General features: G+C 47.8%; 1 protein-coding gene across 1 annotated transcript in view; it reads right to left on the minus strand.

Annotated features, from left to right (window-relative positions):
- Positions 1–15,726, minus strand: part of LOC102991696 (disintegrin and metalloproteinase domain-containing protein 12) — a 698,539-nt gene that overhangs the window by 222,839 nt on the left and 459,974 nt on the right. The window lies entirely within an intron of this gene.

Raw genomic sequence — 15,726 nt, forward strand, 5'->3', positions numbered from 1 at the left:
TACTATCATTATTCTGAATTCTTTTTCAGGTAGACTGCCTATTTCCTCTTCATTTGTTAGGTCTGGTGGGTTTTTGCCTTGCTCCTTCATCTGCTGTGTGTTTCTCTGTCTTCTCATTTTGCTTAACTTACTGTGTTTCGGGGTCTTCTTTTTGCAGGCTGCAGGTTCGTAGTTCCCGTTGTTTTTGGTGTCTGTCCCCAGTGGCTAAGGTTGGTGCAGTGGGTTGTTTAGGCTTCCTGGTGGAGGGAACTGGTGCCTGTGTTCCAGTGGATGAGGCTGGATCTTGCTTTTCTGGTGGGCAGGTCCATGTCTGGTGGTGTGTTTTGTGGTGTCTGTGGTCTTTTTATGATTTTAGGCAGCCTCTCTGCTAATGGATGGGGTTGTGTTCCTGTCTTGCTAGTTGTTTGGCATAGGGTGTCCGGCACTGTAGCTTGCTGGTCGTTGAGTGGAGCTCAATGTCTTGGCACTGAGATGGAGATCTCTGGGAGATTTTCGCCGTTTGATATTGCGTGGAGCTGGGAGGTCTCTTGTGGACCAGTGTCCTGAACTCGGCTCTCCCACCTCAGTGGCAGAGCCCTGGCGCCTGGCTGGAGCACTAGGAGCCTGTCCTCCACACGGCCCGCCTGCAGTCCCCAGGGGTGTCACGGCTTTGGCTGCCGGGGCCCCTCCCGAGCCGGCAGCCTCAGTGAGGCCGCCCGCCCCTCGGTCCGGGGCAGTTCAGTGACGGCGGAGGAAACTGAGACAAGATTTTTCATCTCTTATTGATTTCATTCTTTTGCTTTCACTGTTAAAGAGTGAAAGCAGGCCTTCCAAGACCTTCGTGACCTGCTCCTGGTTCACACCCTTGTGGGTCACATGCATGGCAGCCCAGGAACTGTGCTTCTCCAGCATCGTATTCACCCACAGTGTGCCAACCCACATCCTTGGGCCTGGCCAATCCTACCTCTTCCTTAGACGTGGCCAACTCTGACCAAGCCTTTCCATCTTGGCTGAGATGTGACGTCCTCCAGGAAGCCTTCACTGGGCACTGCCTGGTCCTGTCTCTCCAAGCCCAGGGCAGGTGTCTGTGGCCTCCGTGTAATCATCCAGCATTGGGTTGTCATGGTCCGTTCACACATCTGTACCTCATGTGCAGGGCGCAGATGGCGGAGGTCCAGGGGTCAGTAAGTTTCCACCCACCCTTCACCCATGACCTCCCCTGGTAATGAATATCCTTTTGCATACACTGTGGAATACATTAGCTATTTTTCTTAAAATAAATCCCTGATGTAAAATTGCTGACCAACAGGTGTAAATATGTTGAATAGTCTTAATATTGTCGAACTGCTCTACCAAAAAAAGTGCCTAATTTCCATTCTTCCAGTTTATGTCAGAGTCCACCTATTATCCTGAAACCTCATCAACACTGAGTTAGGAGTCTTTTTAATCTTTGCTGATCTGATAAATGAAACAAGCCCCTCATCTGAATATGCATTCAAGCACAAATCAATGTGAATATTTCCCTATATATTCATTAATCATTTGTACTTTCTTTGTGATTGTCTTAAGTCAAGTTTTATTTCAGTGTGAGTAGTTTCTTGATTTGCAAAGTTCTTTATATATTGACTATATTTATGCCGACAATACTTTTTTCCAGTGTATCTTCCGCTCTTTGCCCTTGATTTTTATATTTTAATATCTGTAAGCTTTAAATTGTTATTTAATTAAATATTGCACTCATATCCTTTAGAGTTGGTTTCTTTTTCCTTTAACTTTATGTTGAGGAAGGACATACATAATATCTAAGAGGACTGCATCCCATGTAGGTTGCAAAGGATTGCATTTTAAAAGGTTGTTAGTTGAATTTTAGCAACCAAAAACATTGTATTAAGATATTGCTTCTATGTGGAATCTTAAAAAAAAAATGATATAAATGAACTTACGTACAAAACAGAAACAGACCCACAGACATAGAAAACAAATTTATGGTTACCAAAGGGGATAGTGGGAGGGGGGCAGATAAATTAGGAGTTTGGGATTAACATATACACACTACTATACATAAAGTAGATAACCAGCAAAGACCTATTGTATAGCACAAGGAACTATACTCAATATTTTGTAATAACCTATAGGGGAATAGAATCTGAAAATGAATAGATATATATGTATAACTGAATTATGTATATATGTATTACTTTGCTATACACCTGAAACTAACATAACATTGTAACCAATTATACTTCAAAAAAAAAGAAAATTAAAGAAAGAAAGAAAATTAAAAAGAAAAAAATCCTTAAAAAAAAAAAAAGAATGTAAGACATCAGTTCAAAAGGAATTCTTTGATGCGTTGCTCTGTCAATGGAAGCATCCTCCCTGAGTCCTCTTCTGACTTTTGCCCACCACATACAATAAATCTGTATATTCTTGTACCTTAGTAGCTTTAGTTAAAAAAAAAATACTTCTTCAACCTACTATAGGCTGGGATTTGTTAGGACAGGACATTCTACTCCACTAAGCCGAGGTTACTAAACGTTTGCTAGAGGGTTATTTTCTCTGTGTTGGAACATTTTACCTTCTTCTCCCAGCATTTCTTAACAGTGATGCTTTTCCAGGAACTTAAAAATCTTAGGAGGGAGGAAATAAGGGGAAGAGAAATAGGATATTAGTAGACAAACGACTCAAGCTAATGGGTCTTTCTCATCATACAAATATGCTCCAGTAACATCCCTCTTCTAAACAGAACCATCTCTGTCTCCAGTGCTCACTCACACCCCACTCATAGCATCTCTCCTCCAAGAGCTGTCGTGATTTGCTGGGTCTAGGTCCTCGTCCTTCACTCCCCCCTCACCTGCTGCAGTGGGACTCCTGTCTCCACTCCCAGGGTATCAAGGTGAGCGACTACCCCCAGGTGTCTGAGGACGCCTCCCTTCCTCTTCTTGCAGCAGGCACTGCCTGCGTCCAAGTTTCCTTCCCACCTCCCAGCTGCCCCTTCTCCTCCTTCTTTGTGGGATCCCTCTCCTCTTCTCCACCTCAGCACATTGGGGATACAGAGGTATACAAAGGCTTGGTCCTTGTCCTGCTTTTCTTCCATATCTTCTCTCTTTAGGTGACTCAATCTAGACTCTAAGTATGTTCTTTGATGCCCAGCCTGAATCCCAGACTTATATCCAATTGCCTTTTTGACATCTCCACTTGAATCTCTAGCTGACATTGCAGAGTTCATACAGACAAGAGAACCTCTTGATATCAGTATCCCCTCACCCCATTATCCCCTGTCATGGGCTGAATAAAGCCCCCTCCCCAAGATGTCCATGTCTTGATTCCTGGAACCTATGAATGTGTTGCTTAACCTGACAAAGGGACTTTGTTAATGGGATTAAATTAAGCAACTTGAGACAAGATATTACCCTGGACTATCTGGGTGTCCCAATGTAATCACAAAGGGTCCTTATGGGAGACAGGCTGGAGGGTCACAGTCAGAGAGAGAGATTAGAAGATGATATTCTGCTGGCTTTGAAGAGGGAGGAAGGGGCCAAGAGCTAAGGAATATAGGCAGCCTCTAGAAGCTGGAAAAGGCAAGGCAAGGATTCTCTCCTACAGCCTCCAGCATCTTAAGATAATAAATTTGCATTCTTTTAAGCCACTAAGCTTATGATAATTTGTTCAAGCTGCAATAGGAAACGTATACATCCACACCACTGAAACCAAACCAAACGCTGCTCCCTCCTTCCCTCCTCTGCTACCACCTCCAGATTCCAAAAAGCTTAGGTGTCAGCCTTTCGTTAATTATGTCTCTCATATTGCACATCTAACGGGTCATCAGCTGACACGCTGAAAGCAAAACAGGTCAATCGTGTTAGAACTGCCTCCTGTACAGTCAGACAGTTATTCCATGGCCCAGGTGAAAACGGCTGAGGTTGGAACGAGGAAAATAGTAGTAGGACTAAGACGGAGGGAAAAGAACAAAAAAATTACTTATGATGTAAGATCCACAGGACTTTGGGAAAGGATGGGGTGAGAGGGCCGAGTGGGGGGGGGTACACTGGGATGACCAGTGGAGACAGGGAAACTGGCGAGGAAGCCTGTGGGGCAAAGACGTGGCGTCTGGATTCTTCCTGCTGCATCTGAGGTGTGCATGGACATCATCTGGGCAGAGACCTCCAACATCCCATTGAAGGTGCCAGGGGGGCTGAGCTTTCGGGCCAGACATGTGATTTGGGCTTCACCAGCAAAGAGGTGGGTGTTCAAAATCACGCCAGAGGACGGGTCCCCAGGGACAGAGTGTGGGATGAGAAGGATACAGCCAAGGGCAGACCCCAGGGCTCCCTCCTTTGGGACCTGGGAAGGGGAGGAGCAGATGAGGAGGGGGCAGGAAAGAAGCCCCGAGGGTGACCAGAGGGCACTAGGAGAGCCTTGGGGTCATGGAGTGAGGTGAGGAGAAGTGCTGAAGAAGGAGAAGCAGGGCCGGCGCCAAACGCAGCCGAGTTCACAAAGGAGAACAGTCTGGAATTATTGAACACTTGTGAGTCAAGTGTTTCTAACCAGGGGGCTCCCCTCCCTAGCATATTTTAAGGGGAGCCCTGCCTGTATTGGAACTGCATTTATTCTGCAGTAAAGTGGTATTTGATTTAGGACCACAGATAAAGTGGTAAGTGGCAACTGTATTTACACATTGCACTTGGTGTTTTATGATCCTTCTTACACACGATTCTATCCCCAAAGGTTCTATAAAGAAATGAGAAGAGATTAAGCAAGGGGCCATAACGTATCATTGTTATCTTTGTAGGTGCAAGATGAGAAAATAAACACACACCTATTTTACTGTAAAGAAGGTGTAAGCCAGCGGTAGCTAGCCCTCCTGAGAAAAGCCATGAAGGGGCTGATAACCCACAGCAGGCTGAATCCAGAAATTCCCCAGCTAGTCAGCACTTAACACCCTTCCTACCCACGGCAAACCACTAGTCAAAAGCTCAAGCACGTCACAGAAAAAAGACTGGAAGGAAGTACACTGACATGGGATGAGATTATGTGCCATTTCTCTTTTTTTTTCTTTTTGCTTTTCCATGTTTTCTATGTTTTCTGCCATTATCAGGACCTGCATTTGTAGCAAGAAAAAATAATAGCCGTTACAGTAAGATGCAACGTCAACAGAAACTCAAAACTGTTCTTTAATCAGACACTAAGTGGTTGTGCGATTTTTGTTTGTTTGAAAGCTAGTTAAATTGCTGCTGCCAGTTCTCAAATACACAAAGGCAGATGTCACCGCGCAGTGGGGAGAATCTTTCCAAACACCTGCACGTATAAAGGAAGAACACACTCCTGTTTCTCTTGACTCTCACACGACTGGACACTCGGCACTGCTGACACCAGGTGTGCAGGGTCTTCCCCCCACCAAGCGCTTCTCTGTGACACCAGCTGGGTGTCCTACAATTCAATTCAGCTCTGACAGTAACCAGAGTTAGCTCGGACCACACAAGTGAAGGGCTCTGTCTCCCAACTCAGCTACAAATCGGAGGTTCCCACAACCTCCCACCCTTGGATTTATTTGCTGGTACAGCTCACAGAACTCAGGGAAACACTTACTTACATCTACCAGTTTATTTTATAATAAAGGATATGATAAAGGATACAGACGAACAGCCAGATGAAGAGACATGTAAGGTGAGGTGCATAAGGGCTCTGAGTACAGGGGTTTCTGTCCCTGGGGAGTTGAGATGTGCGCCTCCCCCGCCAGGACGTGGATGGGTTCACAAACCCGGCAGCTCTTTGGACCGCCTACTATTGGGATTTTTAAAAAATTAATTTATTTATTTGTTTTTATTTTTGGCTGTGTTGGGTCTTCGCTGCTGTGGGCGGGCTTTCTCTAGTTGCAGCCTGCGGGGACTACTCTTTGTTGCGGTGCACGGGCTTCTCATTGTGGTGGCTTCTCTTGTTGCGGAGCACGGGCCCTAGGCACGCAGGCTTCAGTAGTTGTGGCGCGTGGGCTCAGCAGTTGTGGCTCGTGGGCTCAGTAGTTGTGGCGCACGGGCTTAGTTGCTCCACAGCACGCGGGATCCTCTTGGGCCAGGGATCGAACCCGTCTCCCCTGCATTGGCAGGCAGACTCCCAACCAGTGCACCACCAGGGAAGCCCTACTATTGGAATTTTTATGGAGGTTTCATCACGTAGGTACGATCAGTCATTAACTCCCTTTCTAGCCCCTCTTCCCTCTCCAGGGAATGAAGGTGGGGCTGAAAATTCCAAGCTTCTAATCACAGCCTGGTCCTTCCGGTGACCAGCCCCCATCCGGGAGCCCACCCAGAGTTGCCTCACTTAAAACAAAAGACACTGCTATCACCCAGGAAATGCCAAGGGATTTAGGAACGCTGCTTCAGGAACTGGAGCCAAAGACCAAATATTAGAACAAGAGATGCTCCTAGTACCTTATCACTTCAGAAATTACAAAGGTTTTAGGAGCTCCGTGTCAGGAACTGGGGAGGCAGAGATCAGCATCAACATTTTCTGTTACTTCACAGCATGTAAACCACACGATCCAACATACAAACAAAGGCTTAGAAACCAGATCAAATTATGTCATTTATAGTTCAACAGTATGACTCTTTTATCATCTTTTGAGTAGCTAGTCTTTGCCAAATAATGGGCTGAGTGCTGTGAAGGCTATGAAGGAAAACACAGTACAGATAGTATCAAAATTCAAGACACGCCTGGCCTGGCTGACACAGAAACACACTTGGTTATCCATGCTTCTGCTGGCCCGCTAGGATGCTGAGTCTTTAAAGCATAGATCTGTATTTTCCTTCATCTCTGAAAGTAAGGGGGAGGGAGATCCAAGTGTGGTGGTAGGTCAGCCAGCTCTGGAAAACAGGAATAATTCCCCAAAGAGGGAGGGTTGATGACGCCAATGTTCACCCCAGGAAATAAGCAGGGATAGTCTGTCCACAGGTCACCGGATGAGGGCTTCAGTGCCTAAAGGAAGTCCCTCAAATCACAGGTGCAGAGCACGGGGACCAGTCCCCTAATTATAAGACGACACCGAGAAGGCATCATGCTGTGGGTGGGACATTGAGGCCAGGCAGCCTGTGACTAAGACGGGACGGACTGGGAGGAGAGGGCAGGAGCCGACAGGGAGCTGGAGGCGGGACGGGAAGGATCGGAGACTGTCTCCCTCCCTCCACAGGGCCACTGAGCCCAGGCCCGGCCACCACTGGTCAGTGGGTCACAGGCCAGGGCGAGCCCGAGGAAGTCGTCACCTCCAGGGAGGGACACAGAGCAGCACCAACGTGGTCATTCAAAGGCAAGAGAAAAGACACCTGGAGGGAAACAGGACGAGCTCAAGATGCGAGAAGCATCTGATAAGGGCTTGGTGACCCAGCCCGGGGCGGGGGCGAGTCCAGGGGCTCGGGGTCAGCCCACGTGGCTCTGAGCCCAGGCCCTGCACACACTGGCTTCCTGACCTTCCTCAAGAAGTTACTGAAACTTCCCGCATGAGTGTGTCCTCATCTGCAAGACGCGACTGAATGGCCTCACCGGGCTATGGGGCGTCGAAGGGCCAAGGCCTGTGGACGGCGTAGAGCAATGTTCAGCTCAGTTCATGCTCGATAAACACTGTAACGATTCGTCCACCTCCTTCTCCAGCCTCATCGTCCATTACTGCTCCGCTCCCACTTTCTGCCCTGGGTTTCATCTGAAGCAAAGGGCTCTACTGTCTTAAGAAATGTTTAAAAACAGCTGGTTTACATGAAAAATAATGGAAATGTTCAACAGAGGTGGTGGCATCAGGAACCTGAGGGTAAGATTCCAGGACCTGGCAACCAACCTGTTGGATAAGGAGGAGGCAGGGATGCAGGTGAGACCGAGATGCAGGTGAGGCAGGGACCCAGGTCAGAGAGGGACCCAGGTGAGGGGAACAAACGGGAGGAGGTGATGGGTGACCTGCATGTGGCAGGATGTGGCCAAACCAAGGGGGCAGCGGAGAGTCTGCTGTGTGCAAGGGCAGCTCAGGGGACATCCCCAGTTCGGGGTCAGGCAGGCAGGGAAGTGAGAGCCGGGGCTGGCGTGCGAGGGGCTCAGGCAGGCTGATGGCGGTGCTGGGGTTTAGGTTTCATCCTGAGAGGGAGGCGGCATCACTGCGGGAGGATGAAGAACACATGTGCGCTTCAGAAGCAGGGAATGCCTGCAGACTGTGGCCGAGCTACCAGGGAGAGATGACGGGGCGAGACCAGATGAGAGGGCATCGAGAGATACGCCGAAGACGGCACCAGCAGGACCCGGTGCACGGAGGAAAGGCACGGGCCGATGCGGCTGACTCGTGGGCATCCGGCTTGGACCACGGGTTGATGGAGATGCCGGAGCCCGAGATAGGGGCCCCAGGGATAAAGGTGGGGTAAGGAGAGCAAAAGCGCGAGCTCAGTTTTGGATTTACAGAGTCTGAGTGCCTGTGGGACAGCTGAGCATGGACAACCTGGTTTCTAGAGATTTCTGGACTGTTCTGGAACTCCAGAGAAATGGGAGCTGGAGACACAGGTCTGTGTGTCATGCGGAAAAGAGCAGAAAGGGAGGAGACTGCAGCCGAGGAAGATTCTGAGGGGCACCAGCCTGGAGGAGCCTTGGGAGGGTCCCGGGAGACATCAGATCACAGAGGAGGGAGAGAACCCCAGGGTGTGGCATCGCCCAGGCCCAGGGAAGGGGCCCTTCCGGGGGTGGTGGCCATGGGAGCATCCGCCCTGGGACAGGCAAGAGCGGGCGTTGTCTGCAGAGAATCTAAAACAATTCGAACTGACCAGAACCACTCTGCTTCTTATTATGGCCGTGCGTGGCAATCCTAGGCAGTGTGGGTGATAAAACTTCCCGGCGCCCAGCAAACCTCTCCCACAGCCCTTTGCCCCGGCCTCCCATTAGCCACTGCATTTACTAACACACTTCCCAGCACTCTTTAAACAAATACCCTTTTGGTGTATTTAATGTGGAGATCTTCTTTAAAGTGCCTTACTTCCTTTTCTGGACTATGAGAAACGCATAGCCCACTGTTTTATTCTTTGCCTTGGCTATTAGAACGCTACAGGAGTTTTTGGCTGGTTTGCTGGTCTGCAAGGACAAAGTTAGCTACACAAAAGACTCCTCCAAAGCATCCCTGCTAAAAAGGCATTAAGATGGTTTTATTTGTATGAATTCAATTTTCGTTCTTTTTCAGGAGTCCACGTAGTATGTAAAAGGAGATCCTTCAAAATTCTTGCTACCACGGTATTTTAAGTTATAATCTGAAAGTTTAAGATACAAGCCCCAAAATACATAGAACATTCTAGAAAGTAACAGAAGAACGTGGAATTTACTCTCTAGAATAGGAATCTGTGTGGCATTATGCTTAAATATGGATGTCACTACTTCTTCCAGTCAGTAGCTCATTTCAAAAACCTGTAGTTATCTGCTTGGTAAAGAGTCACAAAAAATAGAAACTCCTTTTCTCCCTCAAAAATCTTAACTTGGTATCTGAGGGCAAACTTGAAATTTCACTGGCACTCATTCTGCCCTTCTACATTTTTTCCCCTTTTCTTTTATAAAGAGGATTTGCTTCAGAGGCCATGCAGACAAATGAATTATTCATAGACAAAGAGATAAAATAGAAGGTTTCCAGGACTAAACTATTTAGGCCTCAGGTTTCATGAGTCTGATCACATTGACTAAGTGGGCACCTTGGGAGCTGAAATAAACCAAAATTAAGATGTGAAAACTGTGTCTACATTTTTTTTACATTATTTTTTTTGTGGGGGTAGAGGAGAAAGAGTCCCAGGAACAATGTCAGTTGAAAGACTAACCTGATGCCGCACTAATTCAAACAGCATCACTTGCGCACATAATTTAGCAAAGTTTTTTAGCTAGAGGTAGGACAGGAAAACTTCAGAGATAGAAGTCGCATAGGAAAAATATCATTTTCCATGAATCTGTGCTATTACGTCCTATAGAGACGGCATGTGTAGCTACAGCCTTTCCTTTAAGACATAATGTAACAGTGAAGCTCTGTTGAAAAGTTCATCAACAGGATCGGCAGGCCACCTCTCACTGCATTTGCAAAATCTGTCTTCGGATTTCCAACCATCCATCTTCTGGACCATGGGCTGTCCAGCCCAATGGGTAACTCAGAGCTTCTGTTCACGGGGAACAGATACCATGTTTCTAAGATAATGGCTGTGGGGTGTGACACGTGCTTCTCAGAAGTTAGTTTAAAGCCTACAGTATCTATTTCGCTCTGCATTTTCTCTATGAGGAAACAAAGGTCATCTTAAAAGGAAGAAATACAATAGAATTCCTCGCCATGGATCTAAGGAGGGCTGTAGCGCATGGCTGCAGCTTTTTCATCTCCGTGCCAGGCTCCTGAAACCTTGTGAGGTTGAAGAGGACCATTGTCTTCATTTGGAACTGTCTGATCACGTATTCGTGATTTTCTTTTTTTAAAATCTTCTGTTTAATTGAAGCATAGTTGATTTACAATGTTGTGTTAATTTGCTGCTGTGCACATATATACGTTCTTTTTCATATTCTTTTCCATTACGGTTTACCCCAGCAGATTGGATATAGTTCCCTGTGCTCTACAGTAGGACCTCGTTGTTTATGCATTCTAAATGTAACAGTTTGCATATACTAACCCCAAACTCCCAGTCCATCCCTCCCACTGATTTTCTAACGGCAATAAGATCCGGTCCCCGTCTAAAGAAAGGCCAGCAGCTCCCCCACGACGTGGGCAGGTGGCGGCTGTGTGGGAGGGGCACCAGGACTTTACTGAGGATTTTACACTCAGTTGCTGGGTGTCCCCCTGCTGTCTGGTGCCTCCCACCCTGTCCTCCTCCTCCACCCTTCTAAGCCCAATTCAGGCAGCACGTCTCCAGAACCCCCGGCCCGGCTTCTGCCCTGAGTGGGCTCAGACCCCCGTGCCAGGCCTGTTCTGGCACGTGTCCACCCTGCCCGCTGGCACACACGCCGCTCAGCAGGGGGTGTCCCATCTGCTCTGCAGGGACCAGCCCGAAGGCAGAGTCCTGGCTTAGCACCTCGCACTCAGACAAAGCCTGGGGTGTCCACTTCTAATGACTCTTCACTAGCTGAAGAAGAGTTACACAAGTCACACACACCCTTTGTAAACACTCATTGGACGGCACAGCACTGGACACTGTGGGTGCACGTGATGGATGGTGGACAGGACGTCGGCCCCTAAGAGGAGGGAGAAACTGAGCTCTGTGATCTGAGCTTTCGTGGGCACGATGAGATGTTTGTGATTTAAACAGTTATTGATGTCAGGAAATCTCTGGGGTGAGTGTCAGAGGCCCCTAGGGATCTCTCGAGTGCTGTGACATGGAGACAACACACTCCCCATGGCTGACTGGAGGGGCTCATGTCCTTGCTTGAGACATCAGAGCAACCCCGGGGCGGGGGTGGGGCAGCTCCCTCTCCAAGGCCAGACATCAGCTACCACCTGGAGGGAACTTTCGGATGGATTTGACATCCTGGCGCTAAATGAGCTTTGGTTTTCTCACTATGCTGGACATGGGGTCACGTCACTTTTCAACAGCAGGTGTGCACAATTAAGGGACCACAATTAGCATACCCACGGCCCTGCCTCTCCACACCCGCTCTCAGCCTTTCCAGAGAACAGTCATCCAACAAACGTCCTGAAGATGTTGTCTCAGGGAAAGGGCCGGAACTCTCCAGCCTCGGGGGCGGCCAATGGCAAAAGTCTAACGATGAACTTATTTCCTAGGACCTGCGGGCTCCATACGGCCACCGAAGGAAGCACCATACTGTGCAGGAGGCCTGGGCGCCATATTTGTTTCCACCTTCACTGTGTGTCTCAGGAATCTCTCCTACTTCTCTGGGCCACACACTGGGCCCAAAAGGCTGGACTTGGAGAGGGAGGTTGTAACACCATGGGCAGTAATTGGAGTGAATTGGGGGCTATTTCCTACACCAGTGCTTTTCCAATTTGAGTAAGCATCAGAATCACCTGGGGGGCTTGTTAAATCTCAGATTGCTGACCCCCCAGCCCCAGAGTTTCGGATTCAGGAGGTCATGGGTGGGTCCTGAGAACCGGCATCTCCACTAGTCCCCAGGTGATGCTGATCCTGGTACTCTGGGGACCACTGTCCTAGACGCAGGAACCCATGTGGATACTGACTGAGTCCACATATCGATCCAGCCAGGCCCTGGAGATGAAGTAACAACGACAGCAATCGTGCTGTCAACGGCGATTACAGGTAATGGGGGAGGTGGACATAAAATAAAGAGACACACAATTATAAATCATGAAATCTGCTGTAAAGGAAAAGAAAGGGGAGTGGGGGGAAAATAAGGGGTGGGCTGGCCTGTTTCAGACACAGCAGTCAATTGTCTTCTTTCGACATTTAGGCTGAGGCCCAAAGGCCCAGGAGAAGGCAGCCAGGCAGGCAGTAGCTGGAGGCAGAACTTTCCAGGCAGAGAACAGACCCTGAGATGGAAAGGACACATATTTGAGAACTGAGAGAAGAGCGGTTGGACCCCAGTAAGCGAGCAGCTGGCAGCAGGATACCAGCCTGGGAGGTCCTGATCAGGATCTTCAATGTTATTTCACCAGCAACGAGCAGCCACTGCTTTACTTGCTGCAGCTGCTGCTAGGTCACTGCTATGCCTCTATTTCAGAGCAAACGACCTTACTTTTTTGCTGGTTTGCTAGGGCTTACGCCAAACTCTTTGGAACAAGATTTAGAGTGGCCTCAGAATGTCCTTCAGTCACTGATGTATGGATAAGCAAAATGTGCTGTATCCATGCAATGGAATATTACTCAGTCTTAAAAAAGGAATGAAATTCTGACCCACGCTGCAGCACGGTTGAACCTTGAAAAGAGGCGGAGTGAAAAAAGCCAGACACAAAAGGCCACATAGTGTATGATTCCATTTAGAGGAAACGTCCAGAATAGGCAAATCCACAGAGACAGAAAGATGAGTGCTTGCCAGGGGGTGGGGGAGATGGAAGATGGGAAACAGGAAGTGACTTTAATAGGTATGCGGTTTCTTTGTGGGGGATGATGGAAATGTACTGGCATGAAATCGTGGTGATGAGTGTACAGCTTTGTGAAAATAGTGAAAACGGCTGACACTGTACACGTTACAAGGGTGAATTTTATGTGATGTGAATTATATGTTGATTAGAAAAATCGTAACTAGGAAGTAAAACTGTCTTCCAAAAATATGTCATTCAGGAAATGGTGTCCTCCCATCTCTTAGAAACATGACTCTGTTCAAAACTGCAGCGTCTCTATCTGGGGCCACATCTCTTCCACCTAACAAGCCTGCGTACATCGGGTCAAGGTTCAGTCTACTCTTTGGAAGACACATAGAGGCCATGACAGGAAGTGGCTCCTTCCTTCCCTCACTTGCCTGGGAGGCCCCGGCAAGCCCCTGGAAAAGCAGATATGTTTAAGGCCAGGGTAAACTGAGGCTGAACCCTGACTGGTACTCATTGTCTGTGTGGCCTGGGGCAAGCTGTGTAAGCCTTCTGAATCGTGTCCTCATCTGTAAAATGGAGAAAGGACGCTTGCGAGATTACTATACGGATTAGTGACAACACATGTGCACAATAAAAAAGAGCAACAGATACGTAGTAAGTCGTGTTATTAATCGTCTTGTTGGTACGCTCTACGGTGTCTTGGTAGTTAGTGAATTTTATAAACGCTCTTTGGAATCCCTCATGGCACAGAAAGAGCTGGTGGGGGGAATACTTTGTAAAACACAGCATATTTTTTCAAATCCAATAATCATCTCCTGACATATATGTTTGGAATCTTAGACTGATTTCCCCCCATCCCCCTCCCATTACGTGAGTATGTCTGCCTGCTTCAATTCATGCTTGTAAAGCTCTGTTTCTGAAAAGTTGCATGCAAATCAGATTTTTACCATTCTGATAATATTTTCCCATTGTTCCACATTATATGCTCAGGGGTGATTTATCTTCATTTGTGATTCATTTTCAATTGGCAGCAGCTCCAAACACTTTAGTTTTAAGCCTCTTTTTTCCCCAGACTCTGTCAAGTTGCAAAAAAAGTACTTTAAAATACCCTGGACATTTGAAGGAACCCCCATTCACCTATTCTGTAAAATACAACTTTTACTTCTAAGGCTTTTTCTACAAGCCGGGGATTGAGTTGTATTTCTGGTTCAGCAGTCAACACTGAACAGGCTTGCTTATTTTCCATTGAAATTCCCGAAAGACTTTCCAAATCAAGGCAAAATGATGCAAAATTAAGTACAACGTAAGCAGTTCTGGCAGAGCATGGGGGAGGGGGGAGGGGGGAGGGGGGTCCCCCCTCCGTGAGATTGTATGAGCACAGAGGTCTGTAAATCACGAGGTTCCCCCTCATCTGTCCACAGTGGGTCCCCCGCAAACCCTGTGACAACACGCTGAGCAAACCCCTGTAACGAAGACCCGTTCAGCTTTACTGGAGTTGAAGTAGGTACAGAGGTGCTCTCTCTCGATTTCCTATTTAAACAACAAACAAAGCGATGGCTGGTGTCCCAGGCTCCTCGGGGTCCCACGATGCCTACGTTTGGGCAAAAAGGAGGAGATGCAGTCAGACTCCCAGCTCTGGGCTTAGTCATGGTGAGAAACAGCACTTGATGGCTCCTTCTAATGCCTTGTTTTGACATCACGAAGTGCTGTGGACTTTTAGGATCTCAGGGAAGGGCACATTCCTTTCTCCACATTAAAGCTGTCCCCTGACAGGGACGTGACCCAGCCGAGGCCGTGACGCCGGAGCAAGGACAAGCCAGCCCAGGCGGTGGGCCCCCGTCCACCGCGTGGGACTGGAATGACTTCATCCTTTTGCTTTTCCCCTTAGACCCATTCATCCCGTCTGCAAGCTCAGAGCATCTGTGTGCGGTGGCTGCAACACGTCATGGGGAGGTGGCCAATAGGACCACATCGCTGGACCAGCAGCTGCTGAGCCAGCAGCACCAAGGCCGCCCTCTGTATGGGAGACCCCAGCATCAGGGTCCCATCCCGAGGAGCTGATGCCACCGTCTATCAAATCCTCATCAGACGTCTCGTGCCCAACTCGTAATTGTTTAAGCAGCGTAAAAGTAAAATTGATAGTAATTATGGATTGCAATCTTGGGTGTGCAATTATAACCAGAGTGAACCTTTACTGATTTCTTACTCTGTCCCAGGCACTGTGCTAAGCTCTCTTCATACATCAACTTATTTAATTCTCTTGGCTCCCTGTGAAGCAGAGACTAATATTATCCTCAGCATGGACCAGTGGAGAGCAACTTTCTGCGTGTGTGTAGGGGGGAGGTCATTTAGGCAAAATGAAAACATTTATGGGATGTATTTTTCACTTTCAGGGTAAATATATTTTTATTGACTTCTTTTAGGGGGCATAAAAGTGGAACTTTGTTACAGACACCTGCTTTATGAATAGAATACTAACGAGAAAACATACTCTGCTTTTTAGACACTTGTGTGCAGATATCTAGGCATTTGGGAGAAACAGCCGAAAGGAAGCAGCTTATAACATCTTTTGCCCTAGAGTTAGACCATGGGCTATTTTGCAGAGCTGGGAGGGCTTCTGACTGCCCTGAGATGGTACAGACATGGATACTGGGTAATTTAAGACTCAGCTTCAGTGACTGTCCTCTACAAATAAGCTCTTTTAGAAGATGTTGGGGGTAGGAGTTTTATTAATTAATTAATTTATTTTTGCTGTGTTGGGTCTTCGTTTCTGTACG

The sequence above is a fragment of the Physeter macrocephalus genome, chromosome 20 (genome assembly GCF_002837175.3).
Source record: "Physeter macrocephalus isolate SW-GA chromosome 20, ASM283717v5, whole genome shotgun sequence".
NCBI classification, from domain to species: Eukaryota; Metazoa; Chordata; class Mammalia; order Artiodactyla; family Physeteridae; genus Physeter; species Physeter macrocephalus.